Raw genomic sequence first — 19,062 nt, 5'->3', positions numbered from 1 at the left:
TGCTACTGGTGTTGCTAGTTGTGACTGCTGATGACAGATGCCGTAGCAATCAATTCATGGAGTGAGTTGTATGTTTTGCGATACTCTGTCTCTGACAAGCAAGCAGAGGTGACACAGGCGCGAACACGGGAAGCTTGCAGCCCCTCGCTGCCTGCAGACACCGAGCAGCCACACTAGGTGGGCGGCCTAAGCCGTAGGCGAAATGTGCTCACTCGCTTGGGCGCGACGTCAAGCTCTAAATAAGGCTTTCACTAGCGTGAGCGTTGCGTGAGCGTCGTGGAAGGTCGGAAAAGTCGTCTGCATGGGTGAGTGCCATGTTTGGGGAGCGTTTCGTAGTTTGCGCAGTGCAATGGAGACGCGGAAACGTGTTGTGGCCCAGTGTTTTGCAGTTGGACGACAAGAGTGGTACACAGTAGTAAAGTGCGAGGCAGTGAGTTGGCATGAACAGTCGAGTGCACAATTGGGCTTCAGATGTGCTTGTTACCTCAGGCGCGGTGTGATTGTCGACAAGGTTTGTGACTGTCCTTTCAAAAAAAGGCTCTGAGCACTATGGGACTCAACTGCTGTGGTCATCAGTCGACTGTCCTTTCAATTTAAGACGTTAAATACAGACGTAATTTGTAGTCGTAATACCAGAGCATCGAAACTACTTGGAACTCTTGTGTATATGAACTTGACCGCGCCTTTGTACACTGGTCCCTTCACCCCTACAAACCAACCAACCATCAGGTCCGTGCACATCAGAGTAGCAAAGAATGGAAAACAGCGCAGCTTTGTTGCCCTTGGGGGCGTAGCTCAGTTGGTAGAGCGTTCGCTTTGCATGTGAAAGGTCCCGGGTTCAAGCCCCGGCGCCTCCATGTTTTGTGGACAGTGCATGGTAAGTGTTGGTCGCGGCGAGCCTAAAGACACGCAAGATGTTGCAAAGCCAGCGTCACAGCTCATGTGATGTATACTGACGTAAGGAGAGCAAGACGTAAATGTGAGGACCGGCTGTTGTCGAGGTGTCATCGAGTGCAAATCTGTCTTAGGTATAACGGCCTAACCTCAAAGAAGTCTAGAGAGTGGACAACACGTTCGTCTTACTCAGAGCGGTGGCCGAACGCTATTTTCGACGTTGTGCGCGCCACTTTAATTTTGGCCAACTACGATTCGATACAGAATGCAGGAAACCTGAAAGACACCCTCACGGACACATTGAGAATAGTGTTTGTCTGCGGAATAATGGGAGTGCAAGGGGTCTGTGATATTGATATGGTTGTATGTAGCACTATTTGTCATCAGGGGGCGTAGCTCAGATGGCATTACGAGTTGCAGCAGACGAGGTGGCCGAGTGGGCAGTCGCGCCTGAGACACCGTGCTGATCGGACGTATTAAGTGCTCCGCTCCGACACGTGTTTACAAGTCGTGATTACTACTGAACTTTCTCTTTGACCGTGAAGTGTTCTGATTTGTGTATATTGATCTCGAGTTTGATTTTAGTTCTTGTGTTATTCTAGCGGTTCAACCGCTAGCTATAGTTAGCAATGTCCAGGTTATTTCCGCGAAAGTGTACACTCCGTTTTGATTTCGACAAGTCTACCCGTTACGTGCAGCCTAGTTCCTTGGAAATACATGATTGGATTGTGGATGTTATTGGGATTACCTCTGATCAGGTGCACACTGCGTATTATGATACCGAGCAATATTGTTTCTTTGTAAAATTGCTGAATCCTGTGTTACTGGAAAAGATCATGACGACACACGGAGGGAGAGCTGTTTTTCGGCACCGGGACGAGTCTGTAAGTACTGTGCTCATTTCCAATGCCGACGTAGAGTATACCAATGTGCGTATCTTTCATTTACCCCCTGAAGTAGAAAATTGTTATCTGAAGGAGGTTCTGTCTAAATTCGGGGATATCAAGCAGATTCGAAATGAACGGTGGTCGAACCAGCACAGGTTACAATGTTACAGTGGCGTCCGATCTGTAGAAATGCATATAAAGCAGAATATACCCTCCCATATTACCGTTTGTGACTATAGGGCTCACGTTACTTACAGTGGCCAACCTCCCACGTGCCATATCTGTAATGAGAGTGGTCACTTGCGTCAGGACTGTCCCAGGCGAATGTTTGTGCTAAAGAATTCGCTGCAGCAGCGTAAACGGCTTACGTTGGCTGATGTAGTGGCAGCTAAACCTATGATAGAGCGTGAGGTCCCTAGTTCTGACGTACCTTCGGAAGAGCTACAAGAAATTCGCCCTGAAGAGTTTCCGGCTCTGGTTAGGAGAGATAATGGTGCTAAGCCACCAGCGAAAGTCGATGCCACGACTAATAAGAGGCGTCGAACTTGTGACAGCCGTGACTCTGATGATGACACATTCAGTACGCACGAGACCGCGGAACCGGACGTCCGGGGAACCGCTTCGGACGCAAAGGTTATAACCGGTGCAGCAATTGTGGACGATTCTTCTACCGTACTTTCAAGCGCCGATACTTCCGTAGATGCCGTTCAGTTACCACAGGCTCATGTCTCAGAACTTCCGCAACAGCACACTCAGGAAGGTCAACAAGTAGGTGTGGCGCACGTGTCTGCTGGAAGTACACACATTGAGGCTCGCTGTGATGGTATACAAACACTGTCTCCAAGCGCGGACGGTACACAACACGTGGCAGCCGCTCCGGCCCTGGCCTCAGAACAACACGAATGTCAACAACTCCGTGACGGTATACAAACACAGCAGCCCGGGACTGTCAGTGACAACAAACAGCTTCGGGCAGCGAGTATTGCCAAACAAACTGATAGTGAAAGTGGTGGCTCAGCTGATCGCTCGCCAGAGGGTTCGGCGCCTCCGCTCCCGGCGCAAGATTTGTCAAGAGAGAAGCTTGACATCACCCAAGATCCTCCCACGCCTCCGACTGCAGCGGTGCTACACAGTGTCCGTCACAGGATCCGAGTGCCGCCCAATGTTAATGCTGTCCGGAAAAAGAGTAAAAACAAAGACGCAAGAGAACAACTCAGTGACGTTCCAGACACGAATTCCGCGGCCGCTACTACGATGGAATGGCATGGAGATGTGGACAACTAAAGGCAGTTGATCCCTCTTTCTCTCAGAAGTCCGGTTATTATGTCACAGGCCTATACGATCACGACCCTCAATATTAATAAAATCAGATCAGAAGTGAAACTGAATGCATTAAAACAATATCTGTATGAGTCAGGAACTGATATAGCACTTTTGCAGGAGGTGTCCATGCCACTTCTTACTATTCCTGGGTTTGTCGGAATTACGAATTTTTCCCCGGAAACGACTGTGGGGACCGCAATCTTAATTAGAGAAGGGATTCCAGTTACTGAGATTGACAAATTGGAATCGGGTAGAGGGGTGGGGATCACCGTTTACGGCGTCACTATCATCAACTTGTACGCACCTTCTGGCAATACCTATAGAGCAGAACGAGCTAATTTTTTTCGGGAACATATACTCTATTTATTTAGGAAAAATCCCCGACGCCTTATCATTGGTGGTGATTTTAATTGTGTCTTATCCCGGAAAGATCAGTCCCCAAATTTTAATTATTCGTCTGAATTGAAGCGCCTCGTGACCGACCTCAAACTTAAAGATGCGTGGGAAATTCGGTACCCGACGTTGGTACGCTTCACTCACGTCGTCGCGAATTCCTGTAGCAGAATCGACAGGATTTATGTTTCCGACGTTTTCGAGAACGATTTATTAAAAGTAGAGACGATCCCCTCCAGTTTCTCCGATCACAGTGGTGTCATCGCGTGCCTGAAATTACTTCCACAACCCACACGATGGTATAAAAATCAATGGAACCTGAATGTGTCTTTGTTAACGGATGTTGAGCTGGAGGAGGGGGTGCGTCGGGCTTGGGAGCAGTGCTTGCGCGCTACTAACAGATTTCGTAGCACTATAGAGTGGTGGACTCTGCAGGCAAAGCCGAAACTGCGAAATGTCATCATGTACTTCGGAATTGAAAGGGCGGCGGAGATCAAAAAGACGATGGAATTTTATTACACAATCTTACGGGACCTGTACGATCGTGCAGACGCGACGACTACCAGAATCGACGACATTCGGAAAATTAAGGCAAAATTAATCAGTCTGAAGAGGATGCAACTGGACGGCCTTAAGATAAAATCTAAAGTGACGTCGGTCAGAGATGATGAAGCAGCCGCTCTGTACCACCTCGTCAAACATACAAAGAACAGGAGGCGGACTTTTATTGATGCCCTGAAACTCGAGGATGGAAGAACGATTGACACTCAGCGAGAGATTGTCAACGCTCTGCACGACTATTATGTCCACACCTACGCATCAGCGGCTCTACACGACGACTGCTATGATGGACTGTTTAGCGCCATTTCATCTACCGTAACAAGGGAAGAAAATGACTCCATCTCGTTAGCCTTCAGTAATAAAGATGTTTTGGAGGTCGTCAGCAGTTCGCCACTTAAGAAATCCCCTGGCCCTGATGGCTTACCAGTTGAATTTTACAAGCACTATTGGCACATCATCGGGGACAAAATTACTCAAGTCGTGAACGAAGTCTTGCAAGGAACGTCTGTCCCACCCGTCTTTAAGGAATGTAAAATTGTGCTTCTCCCTAAAAACAGAGGTACTAAAACTATCACCAATTTCCGACCAATATCGTTATTAAACTCTGATTATAAGATCGTGGCTCGCGCAATTAACGTGAGACTCATGCCGCTCACTGCTAAAATCATAGGCCAACAGCAGACATGTGCCTTTAGACGAACAATTCTGCAAACGGCTGCTTTTTACCGAGATGTCATTGCTTTATCGAGCGCTAGTAACATGAAATGTGGGCTGATCTTTCTAGATTTTTTTAAAGCTTTTGATCTCGTAAATCACGCGTACCTCCTCGAGACTGTGCAAAGATTGGGTTTCTCTCGGAACACGATTGACATGATTAAAAATGTGGCCATGGGAATCACTGCAAAACTTTCCGTTAACTCACAACTGACGCGGCCAATACAAATCAACAGAGGGGTTCCACAAGGGAGCCCCTTGTCCATGTTGCTTTTTGTACTCTCCCTTGAACCTCTGTTACAACAGTTGCAGACGAAACTCACTGGGATTACAATTTCTGGGGTCAAAAATGTAATCGGAGCCTATGCCGACGATGTGGGGGTGGTGATTCGCACTGTCGATGATGTCACCATATTAGCGGCTGAACTTCGGAAATACTGTCTGGCGTCAGGGGCGCAGTTAAATGAACAAAAAAGCAAATTTCTGAACCTCTGTGGCCTCCAGCATTTGCGTGTTGATTATGCGACACAAGTCAGAGAACACAAGGCTCTGGGGATCATGTTGACGGCGTCCTCTCTAAAGATGATAGCGGCTAACTGGCGGGATGTAGCACGTAAAATAAATGGTACCCTAATTGATAATTACCATCGCAGCCTCAACCAATTTGATCGTATTCAACTCATCAACGCCTGTATTTTATCAAAGGCGTATTACATGGCGCAGCTTCTGCCGCTCCCTGCAGTACTTGCTAGAAATATTATGTCGAAGATAACAAATTTTATTTGGCGCGGGGAAATTTTTCGCGTATCTGCCAAAACTGCAACACTCCACCCCCTAAACGGAGGGATGGGCTTAGTCGACATCAAGAAAAAGGCAGCAGCTCTCTATGTTACAAGGACGGTCTCAATTATTAACAATTACCCTTCGGGCATTACGGCGCAATTATTCACTGCCGTCAGGCCGCCAAGTCTTGACCCCCCGCTGAACATTCAGACCATCAGTTACAAGCTCAAACACATCCGCGATTATTACTTTGCACGCAGCTACATCGGTCGAGAAGTCTTACATTCTCGACATTTAGCGGCTCCAGCAATATTGGCATACTGGCGACAACACGAAGGACCGAATCCAATTGTTACGAAGTACAGTGGCATCAACTGGGATATGGTATGGCGTAATGTCAGTTCCCGTGTCCTTACTTCAGCCTCTCGAACTGCATGGTACAAAGCAATCAATGATGTGATTAGCACCAATGAGAGGCTGCACAAAATCGGACTCAGTGATTCAACTCTCTGCCATAGCTGTCAACTGGTGGATACCGTTATGCACCGTTATACCTGCGGAGAACGTGCACGAAATTGGGGCTGGCTGAGAGAAAAAATAGCCATTGTTACCAGGACTACAACCGCCAACATACCTTCAACTATGTTGTCTCGACCCGACGTGCAATATTATCCGCCGGCGAAAAATAACGTAGTTATGTGGTTGCTGGGCAACTATTCCAGCTATGTTTTCAATAACCTTGGTGGTGAAGATCACTTGGAATTCAAGATGTATATGGAAATCGAATTCGCGAAAACCTGCAGCTATCCCAATCATGGCAACAATTACGGCAATATGCTTAAAATCATATTTAATAGAATGGGTATAGGGTAAGATATGTGAGTCTAAGGGGGTGGGCACAGGCCGCGGGACTCCAGTAGTGCCGCGAAGAGGCCCCACTGCTTCTGTCTCGTGACCTGCCTCCCACACAACCCCATATACCACCGCTCACAGACTCCACTCCAGTACACCGGAAACTGAGAACAATACTGGTGTTAGCAACGGAGCCATTTTTTTTCTAATTTTCCCCAGAAGCTATGAGAGACCAGCAAAGAAGAGTTTTTTAGTTTGTTGATTTTCCAAAAAAACAATTTAAAAACAGTGGTTAAGGTGTTAAATAAACAATAAAAAAAATAAAAATAAAAAAATGGATAAGAAAAAAAAAAGTGGTAGGAAATAAAAGCAGTTGATCCGGGTAAAAAAAAAAGTGGTTAAGGCGTTGGACTGCTAATCCAATGTGCTCTGCACGCGAAAATATATATAAAAAAAAAAAAAAAAAAGATGGTAGAGCGCTCGCTTAGCATGCGAGAGGTACTGGGATCGATACCCAGCGCCTCCAGAATTTTTAACACACCTACATGCGCACACTGCCACGCAAGTGGGATAATTCACAGCCAGCGAATGTGTCAAGGCAGATACGAGCGAACGATTAGCAGCCACAACTGGCAAGCGTGATGTTACGCGCAGGAAGCACCCTCCTCCCACCGCTACACTGAATTTAGAAACAGTACAAGTCTGCCCTTAAGATTCTCAAACCTATGTCGGAAAGATCTGCCTTGCGCCGAGTTCACAAAAATCCCACTGCACATTCCCATTCTTTACGTGCAGTCGGCTGCTACTGGTGTTGCTAGTTGTGACTGCTGATGACAGATGCCGTAGCAATCAATTCATGGAGTGAGTTGTATGTTTTGCGATACTCTGTCTCTGACAAGCAAGCAGAGGTGACACAGGCGCGAACACGGGAAGCTTGCAGCCCCTCGCTGCCTGCAGACACCGAGCAGCCACACTAGGTGGGCGGCCTAAGCCGTAGGCGAAATGTGCTCACTCGCTTGGGCGCGACGTCAAGCTCTAAATAAGGCTTTCACTAGCGTGAGCGTTGCGTGAGCGTCGTGGAAGGTCGGAAAAGTCGTCTGCATGGGTGAGTGCCATGTTTGGGGAGCGTTTCGTAGTTTGCGCAGTGCAATGGAGACGCGGAAACGTGTTGTGGCCCAGTGTTTTGCAGTTGGACGACAAGAGTGGTACACAGTAGTAAAGTGCGAGGCAGTGAGTTGGCATGAACAGTCGAGTGCACAATTGGGCTTCAGATGTGCTTGTTACCTCAGGCGCGGTGTGATTGTCGACAAGGTTTGTGACTGTCCTTTCAAAAAATGGCTCTGAGCACTATGGGACTCAACTGCTGTGGTCATCAGTCGACTGTCCTTTCAATTTAAGACGTTAAATACAGACGTAATTTGTAGTCGTAATACCAGAGCATCGAAACTACTTGGAACTCTTGTGTATATGAACTTGACCGCGCCTTTGTACACTGGTCCCTTCACCCCTACAAACCAACCAACCATCAGGTCCGTGCACATCAGAGTAGCAAAGAATGGAAAACAGCGCAGCTTTGTTGCCCTTGGGGGCGTAGCTCAGTTGGTAGAGCGTTCGCTTTGCATGTGAAAGGTCCCGGGTTCAAGCCCCGGCGCCTCCATGTTTTGTGGACAGTGCATGGTAAGTGTTGGTCGCGGCGAGCCTAAAGACACGCAAGATGTTGCAAAGCCAGCGTCACAGCTCATGTGATGTATACTGACGTAAGGAGAGCAAGACGTAAATGTGAGGACCGGCTGTTGTCGAGGTGTCATCGAGTGCAAATCTGTCTTAGGTATAACGGCCTAACCTCAAAGAAGTCTAGAGAGTGGACAACACGTTCGTCTTACTCAGAGCGGTGGCCGAACGCTATTTTCGACGTTGTGCGCGCCACTTTAATTTTGGCCAACTACGATTCGATACAGAATGCAGGAAACCTGAAAGACACCCTCACGGACACATTGAGAATAGTGTTTGTCTGCGGAATAATGGGAGTGCAAGGGGTCTGTGATATTGATATGATTGTATGTAGCACTATTTGTCATCAGGGGGCGTAGCTCAGATGGTAGAGCGCTCGCTTAGCATGCGAGAGGTACTGGGATCGATACCCAGCGCCTCCAGAATTTTTAACACACCTACATGCGCACACTGCCACGCAAGTGGGATAATTCACAGCCAGCGAATGTGTCAAGGCAGATACGAGCGAACGATTAGCAGCCACAACTGGCAAGCGTGATGTTACGCGCAGGAAGCACCCTCCTCCCACCGCTACACTGAATTTAGAAACAGTACAAGTCTGCCCTTAAGATTCTCAAACCTATGTCGGAAAGATCTGCCTTGCGCCGAGTTCACAAAAATCCCACTGCACATTCCCATTCTTTACGTGCAGTCGGCTGCTACTGGTGTTGCTAGTTGTGACTGCTGATGACAGATGCCGTAGCAATCAATTCATGGAGTGAGTTGTATGTTTTGCGATACTCTGTCTCTGACAAGCAAGCAGAGGTGACACAGGCGCGAACACGGGAAGCTTGCAGCCCCTCGCTGCCTGCAGACACCGAGCAGCCACACTAGGTGGGCGGCCTAAGCCGTAGGCGAAATGTGCTCACTCGCTTGGGCGCGACGTCAAGCTCTAAATAAGGCTTTCACTAGCGTGAGCGTTGCGTGAGCGTCGTGGAAGGTCGGAAAAGTCGTCTGCATGGGTGAGTGCCATGTTTGGGGAGCGTTTCGTAGTTTGCGCAGTGCAATGGAGACGCGGAAACGTGTTGTGGCCCAGTGTTTTGCAGTTGGACGACAAGAGTGGTACACAGTAGTAAAGTGCGAGGCAGTGAGTTGGCATGAACAGTCGAGTGCACAATTGGGCTTCAGATGTGCTTGTTACCTCAGGCGCGGTGTGATTGTCGACAAGGTTTGTGACTGTCCTTTCAAAAAATGGCTCTGAGCACTATGGGACTCAACTGCTGTGGTCATCAGTCGACTGTCCTTTCAATTTAAGACGTTAAATACAGACGTAATTTGTAGTCGTAATACCAGAGCATCGAAACTACTTGGAACTCTTGTGTATATGAACTTGACCGCGCCTTTGTACACTGGTCCCTTCACCCCTACAAACCAACCAACCATCAGGTCCGTGCACATCAGAGTAGCAAAGAATGGAAAACAGCGCAGCTTTGTTGCCCTTGGGGGCGTAGCTCAGTTGGTAGAGCGTTCGCTTTGCATGTGAAAGGTCCCGGGTTCAAGCCCCGGCGCCTCCATGTTTTGTGGACAGTGCATGGTAAGTGTTGGTCGCGGCGAGCCTAAAGACACGCAAGATGTTGCAAAGCCAGCGTCACAGCTCATGTGATGTATACTGACGTAAGGAGAGCAAGACGTAAATGTGAGGACCGGCTGTTGTCGAGGTGTCATCGAGTGCAAATCTGTCTTAGGTATAACGGCCTAACCTCAAAGAAGTCTAGAGAGTGGACAACACGTTCGTCTTACTCAGAGCGGTGGCCGAACGCTATTTTCGACGTTGTGCGCGCCACTTTAATTTTGGCCAACTACGATTCGATACAGAATGCAGGAAACCTGAAAGACACCCTCACGGACACATTGAGAATAGTGTTTGTCTGCGGAATAATGGGAGTGCAAGGGGTCTGTGATATTGATATGATTGTATGTAGCACTATTTGTCATCAGGGGGCGTAGCTCAGATGGTAGAGCGCTCGCTTAGCATGCGAGAGGTACTGGGATCGATACCCAGCGCCTCCAGAATTTTTAACACACCTACATGCGCACACTGCCACGCAAGTGGGATAATTCACAGCCAGCGAATGTGTCAAGGCAGATACGAGCGAACGATTAGCAGCCACAACTGGCAAGCGTGATGTTACGCGCAGGAAGCACCCTCCTCCCACCGCTACACTGAATTTAGAAACAGTACAAGTCTGCCCTTAAGATTCTCAAACCTATGTCGGAAAGATCTGCCTTGCGCCGAGTTCACAAAAATCCCACTGCACATTCCCATTCTTTACGTGCAGTCGGCTGCTACTGGTGTTGCTAGTTGTGACTGCTGATGACAGATGCCGTAGCAATCAATTCATGGAGTGAGTTGTATGTTTTGCGATACTCTGTCTCTGACAAGCAAGCAGAGGTGACACAGGCGCGAACACGGGAAGCTTGCAGCCCCTCGCTGCCTGCAGACACCGAGCAGCCACACTAGGTGGGCGGCCTAAGCCGTAGGCGAAATGTGCTCACTCGCTTGGGCGCGACGTCAAGCTCTAAATAAGGCTTTCACTAGCGTGAGCGTTGCGTGAGCGTCGTGGAAGGTCGGAAAAGTCGTCTGCATGGGTGAGTGCCATGTTTGGGGAGCGTTTCGTAGTTTGCGCAGTGCAATGGAGACGCGGAAACGTGTTGTGGCCCAGTGTTTTGCAGTTGGACGACAAGAGTGGTACACAGTAGTAAAGTGCGAGGCAGTGAGTTGGCATGAACAGTCGAGTGCACAATTGGGCTTCAGATGTGCTTGTTACCTCAGGCGCGGTGTGATTGTCGACAAGGTTTGTGACTGTCCTTTCAAAAAATGGCTCTGAGCACTATGGGACTCAACTGCTGTGGTCATCAGTCGACTGTCCTTTCAATTTAAGACGTTAAATACAGACGTAATTTGTAGTCGTAATACCAGAGCATCGAAACTACTTGGAACTCTTGTGTATATGAACTTGACCGCGCCTTTGTACACTGGTCCCTTCACCCCTACAAACCAACCAACCATCAGGTCCGTGCACATCAGAGTAGCAAAGAATGGAAAACAGCGCAGCTTTGTTGCCCTTGGGGGCGTAGCTCAGTTGGTAGAGCGTTCGCTTTGCATGTGAAAGGTCCCGGGTTCAAGCCCCGGCGCCTCCATGTTTTGTGGACAGTGCATGGTAAGTGTTGGTCGCGGCGAGCCTAAAGACACGCAAGATGTTGCAAAGCCAGCGTCACAGCTCATGTGATGTATACTGACGTAAGGAGAGCAAGACGTAAATGTGAGGACCGGCTGTTGTCGAGGTGTCATCGAGTGCAAATCTGTCTTAGGTATAACGGCCTAACCTCAAAGAAGTCTAGAGAGTGGACAACACGTTCGTCTTACTCAGAGCGGTGGCCGAACGCTATTTTCGACGTTGTGCGCGCCACTTTAATTTTGGCCAACTACGATTCGATACAGAATGCAGGAAACCTGAAAGACACCCTCACGGACACATTGAGAATAGTGTTTGTCTGCGGAATAATGGGAGTGCAAGGGGTCTGTGATATTGATATGATTGTATGTAGCACTATTTGTCATCAGGGGGCGTAGCTCAGATGGTAGAGCGCTCGCTTAGCATGCGAGAGGTACTGGGATCGATACCCAGCGCCTCCAGAATTTTTAACACACCTACATGCGCACACTGCCACGCAAGTGGGATAATTCACAGCCAGCGAATGTGTCAAGGCAGATACGAGCGAACGATTAGCAGCCACAACTGGCAAGCGTGATGTTACGCGCAGGAAGCACCCTCCTCCCACCGCTACACTGAATTTAGAAACAGTACAAGTCTGCCCTTAAGATTCTCAAACCTATGTCGGAAAGATCTGCCTTGCGCCGAGTTCACAAAAATCCCACAGCACATTCCCATTCTTTACGTGCAGTCGGCTGCTACTGGTGTTGCTAGTTGTGACTGCTGATGACAGATGCCGTAGCAATCAATTCATGGAGTGAGTTGTATGTTTTGCGATACTCTGTCTCTGACAAGCAAGCAGAGGTGACACAGGCGCGAACACGGGAAGCTTGCAGCCCCTCGCTGCCTGCAGACACCGAGCAGCCACACTAGGTGGGCGGCCTAAGCCGTAGGCGAAATGTGCTCACTCGCTTGGGCGCGACGTCAAGCTCTAAATAAGGCTTTCACTAGCGTGAGCGTTGCGTGAGCGTCGTGGAAGGTCGGAAAAGTCGTCTGCATGGGTGAGTGCCATGTTTGGGGAGCGTTTCGTAGTTTGCGCAGTGCAATGGAGACGCGGAAACGTGTTGTGGCCCAGTGTTTTGCAGTTGGACGACAAGAGTGGTACACAGTAGTAAAGTGCGAGGCAGTGAGTTGGCATGAACAGTCGAGTGCACAATTGGGCTTCAGATGTGCTTGTTACCTCAGGCGCGGTGTGATTGTCGACAAGGTTTGTGACTGTCCTTTCAAAAAATGGCTCTGAGCACTATGGGACTCAACTGCTGTGGTCATCAGTCGACTGTCCTTTCAATTTAAGACGTTAAATACAGACGTAATTTGTAGTCGTAATACCAGAGCATCGAAACTACTTGGAACTCTTGTGTATATGAACTTGACCGCGCCTTTGTACACTGGTCCCTTCACCCCTACAAACCAACCAACCATCAGGTCCGTGCACATCAGAGTAGCAAAGAATGGAAAACAGCGCAGCTTTGTTGCCCTTGGGGGCGTAGCTCAGTTGGTAGAGCGTTCGCTTTGCATGTGAAAGGTCCCGGGTTCAAGCCCCGGCGCCTCCATGTTTTGTGGACAGTGCATGGTAAGTGTTGGTCGCGGCGAGCCTAAAGACACGCAAGATGTTGCAAAGCCAGCGTCACAGCTCATGTGATGTATACTGACGTAAGGAGAGCAAGACGTAAATGTGAGGACCGGCTGTTGTCGAGGTGTCATCGAGTGCAAATCTGTCTTAGGTATAACGGCCTAACCTCAAAGAAGTCTAGAGAGTGGACAACACGTTCGTCTTACTCAGAGCGGTGGCCGAACGCTATTTTCGACGTTGTGCGCGCCACTTTAATTTTGGCCAACTACGATTCGATACAGAATGCAGGAAACCTGAAAGACACCCTCACGGACACATTGAGAATAGTGTTTGTCTGCGGAATAATGGGAGTGCAAGGGGTCTGTGATATTGATATGGTTGTATGTAGCACTATTTGTCATCAGGGGGCGTAGCTCAGATGGTAGAGCGCTCGCTTAGCATGCGAGAGGTACTGGGATCGATACCCAGCGCCTCCAGAATTTTTAACACACCTACATGCGCACACTGCCACGCAAGTGGGATAATTCACAGCCAGCGAATGTGTCAAGGCAGATACGAGCGAACGATTAGCAGCCACAACTGGCAAGCGTGATGTTACGCGCAGGAAGCACCCTCCTCCCACCGCTACACTGAATTTAGAAACAGTACAAGTCTGCCCTTAAGATTCTCAAACCTATGTCGGAAAGATCTGCCTTGCGCCGAGTTCACAAAAATCCCACTGCACATTCCCATTCTTTACGTGCAGTCGGCTGCTACTGGTGTTGCTAGTTGTGACTGCTGATGACAGATGCCGTAGCAATCAATTCATGGAGTGAGTTGTATGTTTTGCGATACTCTGTCTCTGACAAGCAAGCAGAGGTGACACAGGCGCGAACACGGGAAGCTTGCAGCCCCTCGCTGCCTGCAGACACCGAGCAGCCACACTAGGTGGGCGGCCTAAGCCGTAGGCGAAATGTGCTCACTCGCTTGGGCGCGACGTCAAGCTCTAAATAAGGCTTTCACTAGCGTGAGCGTCGTGGAAAGTCGGAAAAGTCGTCTGCATGGGTGAGTGCCATGTTTGGGGAGCGTTTCGTAGTTTGCGCAGTGCAATGGAGACGCGGAAACGTGTTGTGGCCCAGTGTTTTGCAGTTGGACGACAAGAGTGGTACACAGTAGTAAAGTGCGAGGCAGTGAGTTGGCATGAACAGTCGAGTGCACAATTGGGCTTCAGATGTGCTTGTTACCTCAGGCGCGGTGTGATTGTCGACAAGGTTTGTGACTGTCCTTTCAAAAAATGGCTCTGAGCACTATGGGACTCAACTGCTGTGGTCATCAGTCGACTGTCCTTTCAATTTAAGACGTTAAATACAGACGTAATTTGTAGTCGTAATACCAGAGCATCGAAACTACTTGGAACTCTTGTGTATATGAACTTGACCGCGCCTTTGTACACTGGTCCCTTCACCCCTACAAACCAACCAACCATCAGGTCCGTGCACATCAGAGTAGCAAAGAATGGAAAACAGCGCAGCTTTGTTGCCCTTGGGGGCGTAGCTCAGTTGGTAGAGCGTTCGCTTTGCATGTGAAAGGTCCCGGGTTCAAGCCCCGGCGCCTCCATGTTTTGTGGACAGTGCATGGTAAGTGTTGGTCGCGGCGAGCCTAAAGACACGCAAGATGTTGCAAAGCCAGCGTCACAGCTCATGTGATGTATACTGACGTAAGGAGAGCAAGACGTAAATGTGAGGACCGGCTGTTGTCGAGGTGTCATCGAGTGCAAATCTGTCTTAGGTATAACGGCCTAACCTCAAAGAAGTCTAGAGAGTGGACAACACGTTCGTCTTACTCAGAGCGGTGGCCGAACGCTATTTTCGACGTTGTGCGCGCCACTTTAATTTTGGCCAACTACGATTCGATACAGAATGCAGGAAACCTGAAAGACACCCTCACGGACACATTGAGAATAGTGTTTGTCTGCGGAATAATGGGAGTGCAAGGGGTCTGTGATATTGATATGGTTGTATGTAGCACTATTTGTCATCAGGGGGCGTAGCTCAGATGGTAGAGCGCTCGCTTAGCATGCGAGAGGTACTGGGATCGATACCCAGCGCCTCCAGAATTTTTAACACACCTACATGCGCACACTGCCACGCAAGTGGGATAATTCACAGCCAGCGAATGTGTCAAGGCAGATACGAGCGAACGATTAGCAGCCACAACTGGCAAGCGTGATGTTACGCGCAGGAAGCACCCTCCTCCCACCGCTACACTGAATTTAGAAACAGTACAAGTCTGCCCTTAAGATTCTCAAACCTATGTCGGAAAGATCTGCCTTGCGCCGAGTTCACAAAAATCCCACTGCACATTCCCATTCTTTACGTGCAGTCGGCTGCTACTGGTGTTGCTAGTTGTGACTGCTGATGACAGATGCCGTAGCAATCAATTCATGGAGTGAGTTGTATGTTTTGCGATACTCTGTCTCTGACAAGCAAGCAGAGGTGACACAGGCGCGAACACGGGAAGCTTGCAGCCCCTCGCTGCCTGCAGACACCGAGCAGCCACACTAGGTGGGCGGCCTAAGCCGTAGGCGAAATGTGCTCACTCGCTTGGGCGCGACGTCAAGCTCTAAATAAGGCTTTCACTAGCGTGAGCGTTGCGTGAGCGTCGTGGAAGGTCGGAAAAGTCGTCTGCATGGGTGAGTGCCATGTTTGGGGAGCGTTTCGTAGTTTGCGCAGTGCAATGGAGACGCGGAAACGTGTTGTGGCCCAGTGTTTTGCAGTTGGACGACAAGAGTGGTACACAGTAGTAAAGTGCGAGGCAGTGAGTTGGCATGAACAGTCGAGTGCACAATTGGGCTTCAGATGTGCTTGTTACCTCAGGCGCGGTGTGATTGTCGACAAGGTTTGTGACTGTCCTTTCAAAAAATGGCTCTGAGCACTATGGGACTCAACTGCTGTGGTCATCAGTCGACTGTCCTTTCAATTTAAGACGTTAAATACAGACGTAATTTGTAGTCGTAATACCAGAGCATCGAAACTACTTGGAACTCTTGTGTATATGAACTTGACCGCGCCTTTGTACACTGGTCCCTTCACCCCTACAAACCAACCAACCATCAGGTCCGTGCACATCAGAGTAGCAAAGAATGGAAAACAGCGCAGCTTTGTTGCCCTTGGGGGCGTAGCTCAGTTGGTAGAGCGTTCGCTTTGCATGTGAAAGGTCCCGGGTTCAAGCCCCGGCGCCTCCATGTTTTGTGGACAGTGCATGGTAAGTGTTGGTCGCGGCGAGCCTAAAGACACGCAAGATGTTGCAAAGCCAGCGTCACAGCTCATGTGATGTATACTGACGTAAGGAGAGCAAGACGTAAATGTGAGGACCGGCTGTTGTCGAGGTGTCATCGAGTGCAAATCTGTCTTAGGTATAACGGCCTAACCTCAAAGAAGTCTAGAGAGTGGACAACACGTTCGTCTTACTCAGAGCGGTGGCCGAACGCTATTTTCGACGTTGTGCGCGCCACTTTAATTTTGGCCAACTACGATTCGATACAGAATGCAGGAAACCTGAAAGACACCCTCACGGACACATTGAGAATAGTGTTTGTCTGCGGAATAATGGGAGTGCAAGGGGTCTGTGATATTGATATGATTGTATGTAGCACTATTTGTCATCAGGGGGCGTAGCTCAGATGGTAGAGCGCTCGCTTAGCATGCGAGAGGTACTGGGATCGATACCCAGCGCCTCCAGAATTTTTAACACACCTACATGCGCACACTGCCACGCAAGTGGGATAATTCACAGCCAGCGAATGTGTCAAGGCAGATACGAGCGAACGATTAGCAGCCACAACTGGCAAGCGTGATGTTACGCGCAGGAAGCACCCTCCTCCCACCGCTACACTGAATTTAGAAACAGTACAAGTCTGCCCTTAAGATTCTCAAACCTATGTCGGAAAGATCTGCCTTGCGCCGAGTTCACAAAAATCCCACTGCACATTCCCATTCTTTACGTGCAGTCGGCTGCTACTGGTGTTGCTAGTTGTGACTGCTGATGACAGATGCCGTAGCAATCAATTCATGGAGTGAGTTGTATGTTTTGCGATACTCTGTCTCTGACAAGCAAGCAGAGGTGACACAGGCGCGAACACGGGAAGCTTGCAGCCCCTCGCTGCCTGCAGACACCGAGCAGCCACACTAGGTGGGCGGCCTAAGCCGTAGGCGAAATGTGCTCACTCGCTTGGGCGCGACGTCAAGCTCTAAATAAGGCTTTCACTAGCGTGAGCGTTGCGTGAGCGTCGTGGAAGGTCGGAAAAGTCGTCTGCATGGGTGAGTGCCATGTTTGGGGAGCGTTTCGTAGTTTGCGCAGTGCAATGGAGACGCGGAAACGTGTTGTGGCCCAGTGTTTTGCAGTTGGACGACAAGAGTGGTACACAGTAGTAAAGTGCGAGGCAGTGAGTTGGCATGAACAGTCGAGTGCACAATTGGGCTTCAGATGTGCTTGTTACCTCAGGCGCGGTGTGATTGTCGACAAGGTTTGTGACTGTCCTTTCAAAAAATGGCTCTGAGCACTATGGGACTCAACTGCTGTGGTCATCAGTCGACTGTCCTTTCAATTTAAGACGTTAAATACAGACGTAATTTGTAGTCGTAATACCAGAGCATCGAAACTACTTGGAACTCTTGTGTATATGAACTTGACCGCGCCTTTGTACACTGGTCCCTTCACCCCTACAAACCAACCAACCATCAGGTCCGTGCACATCAGAGTAGCAAAGAATGGAAAACAGCGCAGCTTTGTTGCCCTTGGGGGCGTAGCTCAGTTGGTAGAGCGTTCGCTTTGCATGTGAAAGGTCCCGGGTTCAAGCCCCGGCGCCTCCATGTTTTGTGGACAGTGCATGGTAAGTGTTGGTCGCGGCGAGCCTAAAGACACGCAAGATGTTGCAAAGCCAGCGTCACAGCTCATGTGATGTATACTGACGTAAGGAGAGCAAGACGTAAATGTGAGGACCGGCTGTTGTCGAGGTGTCATCGAGTGCAAATCTGTCTTAGGTATAACGGCCTAACCTCAAAGAAGTCTAGAGAGTGGACAACACGTTCGTCTTACTCAGAGCGGTGGCCGAACGCTATTTTCGACGTTGTGCGCGCCACTTTAATTTTGGCCAACTACGATTCGATACAGAATGCAGGAAACCTGAAAGACACCCTCACGGACACATTGAGAATAGTGTTTGTCTGCGGAATAATGGGAGTGCAAGGGGTCTGTGATATTGATATGATTGTATGTAGCACTATTTGTCATCAGGGGGCGTAGCTCAGATGGTAGAGCGCTCGCTTAGCATGCGAGAGGTACTGGGATCGATACCCAGCGCCTCCAGAATTTTTAACACACCTACATGCGCACACTGCCACGCAAGTGGGATAATTCACAGCCAGCGAATGTGTCAAGGCAGATACGAGCGAACGATTAGCAGCCACAACTGGCAAGCGTGATGTTACGCGCAGGAAGCACCCTCCTCCCACCGCTACACTGAATTTAGAAACAGTACAAGTCTGCCCTTAAGATTCTCAAACCTATGTCGGAAAGATCTGCCTTGCGCCGAGTTCACAAAAATCCCACTGCACATTCCCATTCTTTACGTGCAGTCGGCTGCTACTGGTGTTGCTAGTTGTGACTGCTGATGACAGATGCCGTAGCAATCAATTCATGGAGTGAGTTGTATGTTTTGCGATACTCTGTCTCTGACAAGCAAGCAGAGGTGACACAGGCGCGAACACGGGAAGCTTGCAGCCCCTCGCTGCCTGCAGACACCGAGCAGCCACACTAGGTGGGCGGCCTAAGCCGTAGGCGAAATGTGCTCACTCGCTTGGGCGCGACGTCAAGCTCTAAATAAGGCTTTCACTAGCGTGAGCGTCGTGGAAAGTCGGAAAAGTCGTCTGCATGGGTGAGTGCCATGTTTGGGGAGCGTTTCGTAGTTTGCGCAGTGCAATGGAGACGCGGAAACGTGTTGTGGCCCAGTGTTTTGCAGTTGGACGACAAGAGTGGTACACAGTAGTAAAGTGCGAGGCAGTGAGTTGGCATGAACAGTCGAGTGCACAATTGGGCTTCAGATGTGCTTGTTACCTCA

The 19,062-nt window shown here is 49.4% G+C and overlaps 15 non-coding genes across 15 annotated transcripts; all 15 read left to right on the top strand.

Moving 5' to 3' along the window:
* Positions 1–784: 784 nt before the first annotated feature.
* Positions 785–857, top strand: Trnaa-ugc (transfer RNA alanine (anticodon UGC)). The gene has a single exon. It is a non-coding gene; the product is annotated as a tRNA-Ala (tRNA).
* A 7,134-nt stretch (positions 858–7,991) lies between these two features.
* Trnaa-ugc (transfer RNA alanine (anticodon UGC)) lies at positions 7,992–8,064 on the top strand. The gene has a single exon. It is a non-coding gene; the product is annotated as a tRNA-Ala (tRNA).
* A 423-nt stretch (positions 8,065–8,487) lies between these two features.
* On the top strand, positions 8,488–8,560 carry Trnaa-agc (transfer RNA alanine (anticodon AGC)). The gene has a single exon. It is a non-coding gene; the product is annotated as a tRNA-Ala (tRNA).
* A 1,058-nt stretch (positions 8,561–9,618) lies between these two features.
* On the top strand, positions 9,619–9,691 carry Trnaa-ugc (transfer RNA alanine (anticodon UGC)). Its single transcript has one exon. It is a non-coding gene; the product is annotated as a tRNA-Ala (tRNA).
* A 423-nt stretch (positions 9,692–10,114) lies between these two features.
* Trnaa-agc (transfer RNA alanine (anticodon AGC)) lies at positions 10,115–10,187 on the top strand. Its single transcript has one exon. It is a non-coding gene; the product is annotated as a tRNA-Ala (tRNA).
* A 1,058-nt stretch (positions 10,188–11,245) lies between these two features.
* Trnaa-ugc (transfer RNA alanine (anticodon UGC)) lies at positions 11,246–11,318 on the top strand. The gene has a single exon. It is a non-coding gene; the product is annotated as a tRNA-Ala (tRNA).
* Positions 11,319–11,741: 423 nt separating this feature from the next.
* Positions 11,742–11,814, top strand: Trnaa-agc (transfer RNA alanine (anticodon AGC)). The gene has a single exon. It is a non-coding gene; the product is annotated as a tRNA-Ala (tRNA).
* A 1,058-nt stretch (positions 11,815–12,872) lies between these two features.
* Positions 12,873–12,945, top strand: Trnaa-ugc (transfer RNA alanine (anticodon UGC)). The gene has a single exon. It is a non-coding gene; the product is annotated as a tRNA-Ala (tRNA).
* A 423-nt stretch (positions 12,946–13,368) lies between these two features.
* Trnaa-agc (transfer RNA alanine (anticodon AGC)) lies at positions 13,369–13,441 on the top strand. Its single transcript has one exon. It is a non-coding gene; the product is annotated as a tRNA-Ala (tRNA).
* A 1,047-nt stretch (positions 13,442–14,488) lies between these two features.
* Positions 14,489–14,561, top strand: Trnaa-ugc (transfer RNA alanine (anticodon UGC)). Its single transcript has one exon. It is a non-coding gene; the product is annotated as a tRNA-Ala (tRNA).
* A 423-nt stretch (positions 14,562–14,984) lies between these two features.
* On the top strand, positions 14,985–15,057 carry Trnaa-agc (transfer RNA alanine (anticodon AGC)). Its single transcript has one exon. It is a non-coding gene; the product is annotated as a tRNA-Ala (tRNA).
* Positions 15,058–16,115: 1,058 nt separating this feature from the next.
* Trnaa-ugc (transfer RNA alanine (anticodon UGC)) lies at positions 16,116–16,188 on the top strand. The gene has a single exon. It is a non-coding gene; the product is annotated as a tRNA-Ala (tRNA).
* A 423-nt stretch (positions 16,189–16,611) lies between these two features.
* On the top strand, positions 16,612–16,684 carry Trnaa-agc (transfer RNA alanine (anticodon AGC)). The gene has a single exon. It is a non-coding gene; the product is annotated as a tRNA-Ala (tRNA).
* Positions 16,685–17,742: 1,058 nt separating this feature from the next.
* Positions 17,743–17,815, top strand: Trnaa-ugc (transfer RNA alanine (anticodon UGC)). The gene has a single exon. It is a non-coding gene; the product is annotated as a tRNA-Ala (tRNA).
* A 423-nt stretch (positions 17,816–18,238) lies between these two features.
* On the top strand, positions 18,239–18,311 carry Trnaa-agc (transfer RNA alanine (anticodon AGC)). Its single transcript has one exon. It is a non-coding gene; the product is annotated as a tRNA-Ala (tRNA).
* Positions 18,312–19,062: the final 751 nt, after the last annotated feature.

This window comes from Schistocerca nitens, unplaced genomic scaffold (assembly GCF_023898315.1).
Source record: "Schistocerca nitens isolate TAMUIC-IGC-003100 unplaced genomic scaffold, iqSchNite1.1 HiC_scaffold_372, whole genome shotgun sequence".
NCBI classification, from domain to species: Eukaryota; Metazoa; Arthropoda; class Insecta; order Orthoptera; family Acrididae; genus Schistocerca; species Schistocerca nitens.
The sequence above is the reverse complement of the archived record's forward strand: the minus strand, read 5'-3'. Positions and strand labels throughout refer to the sequence as shown.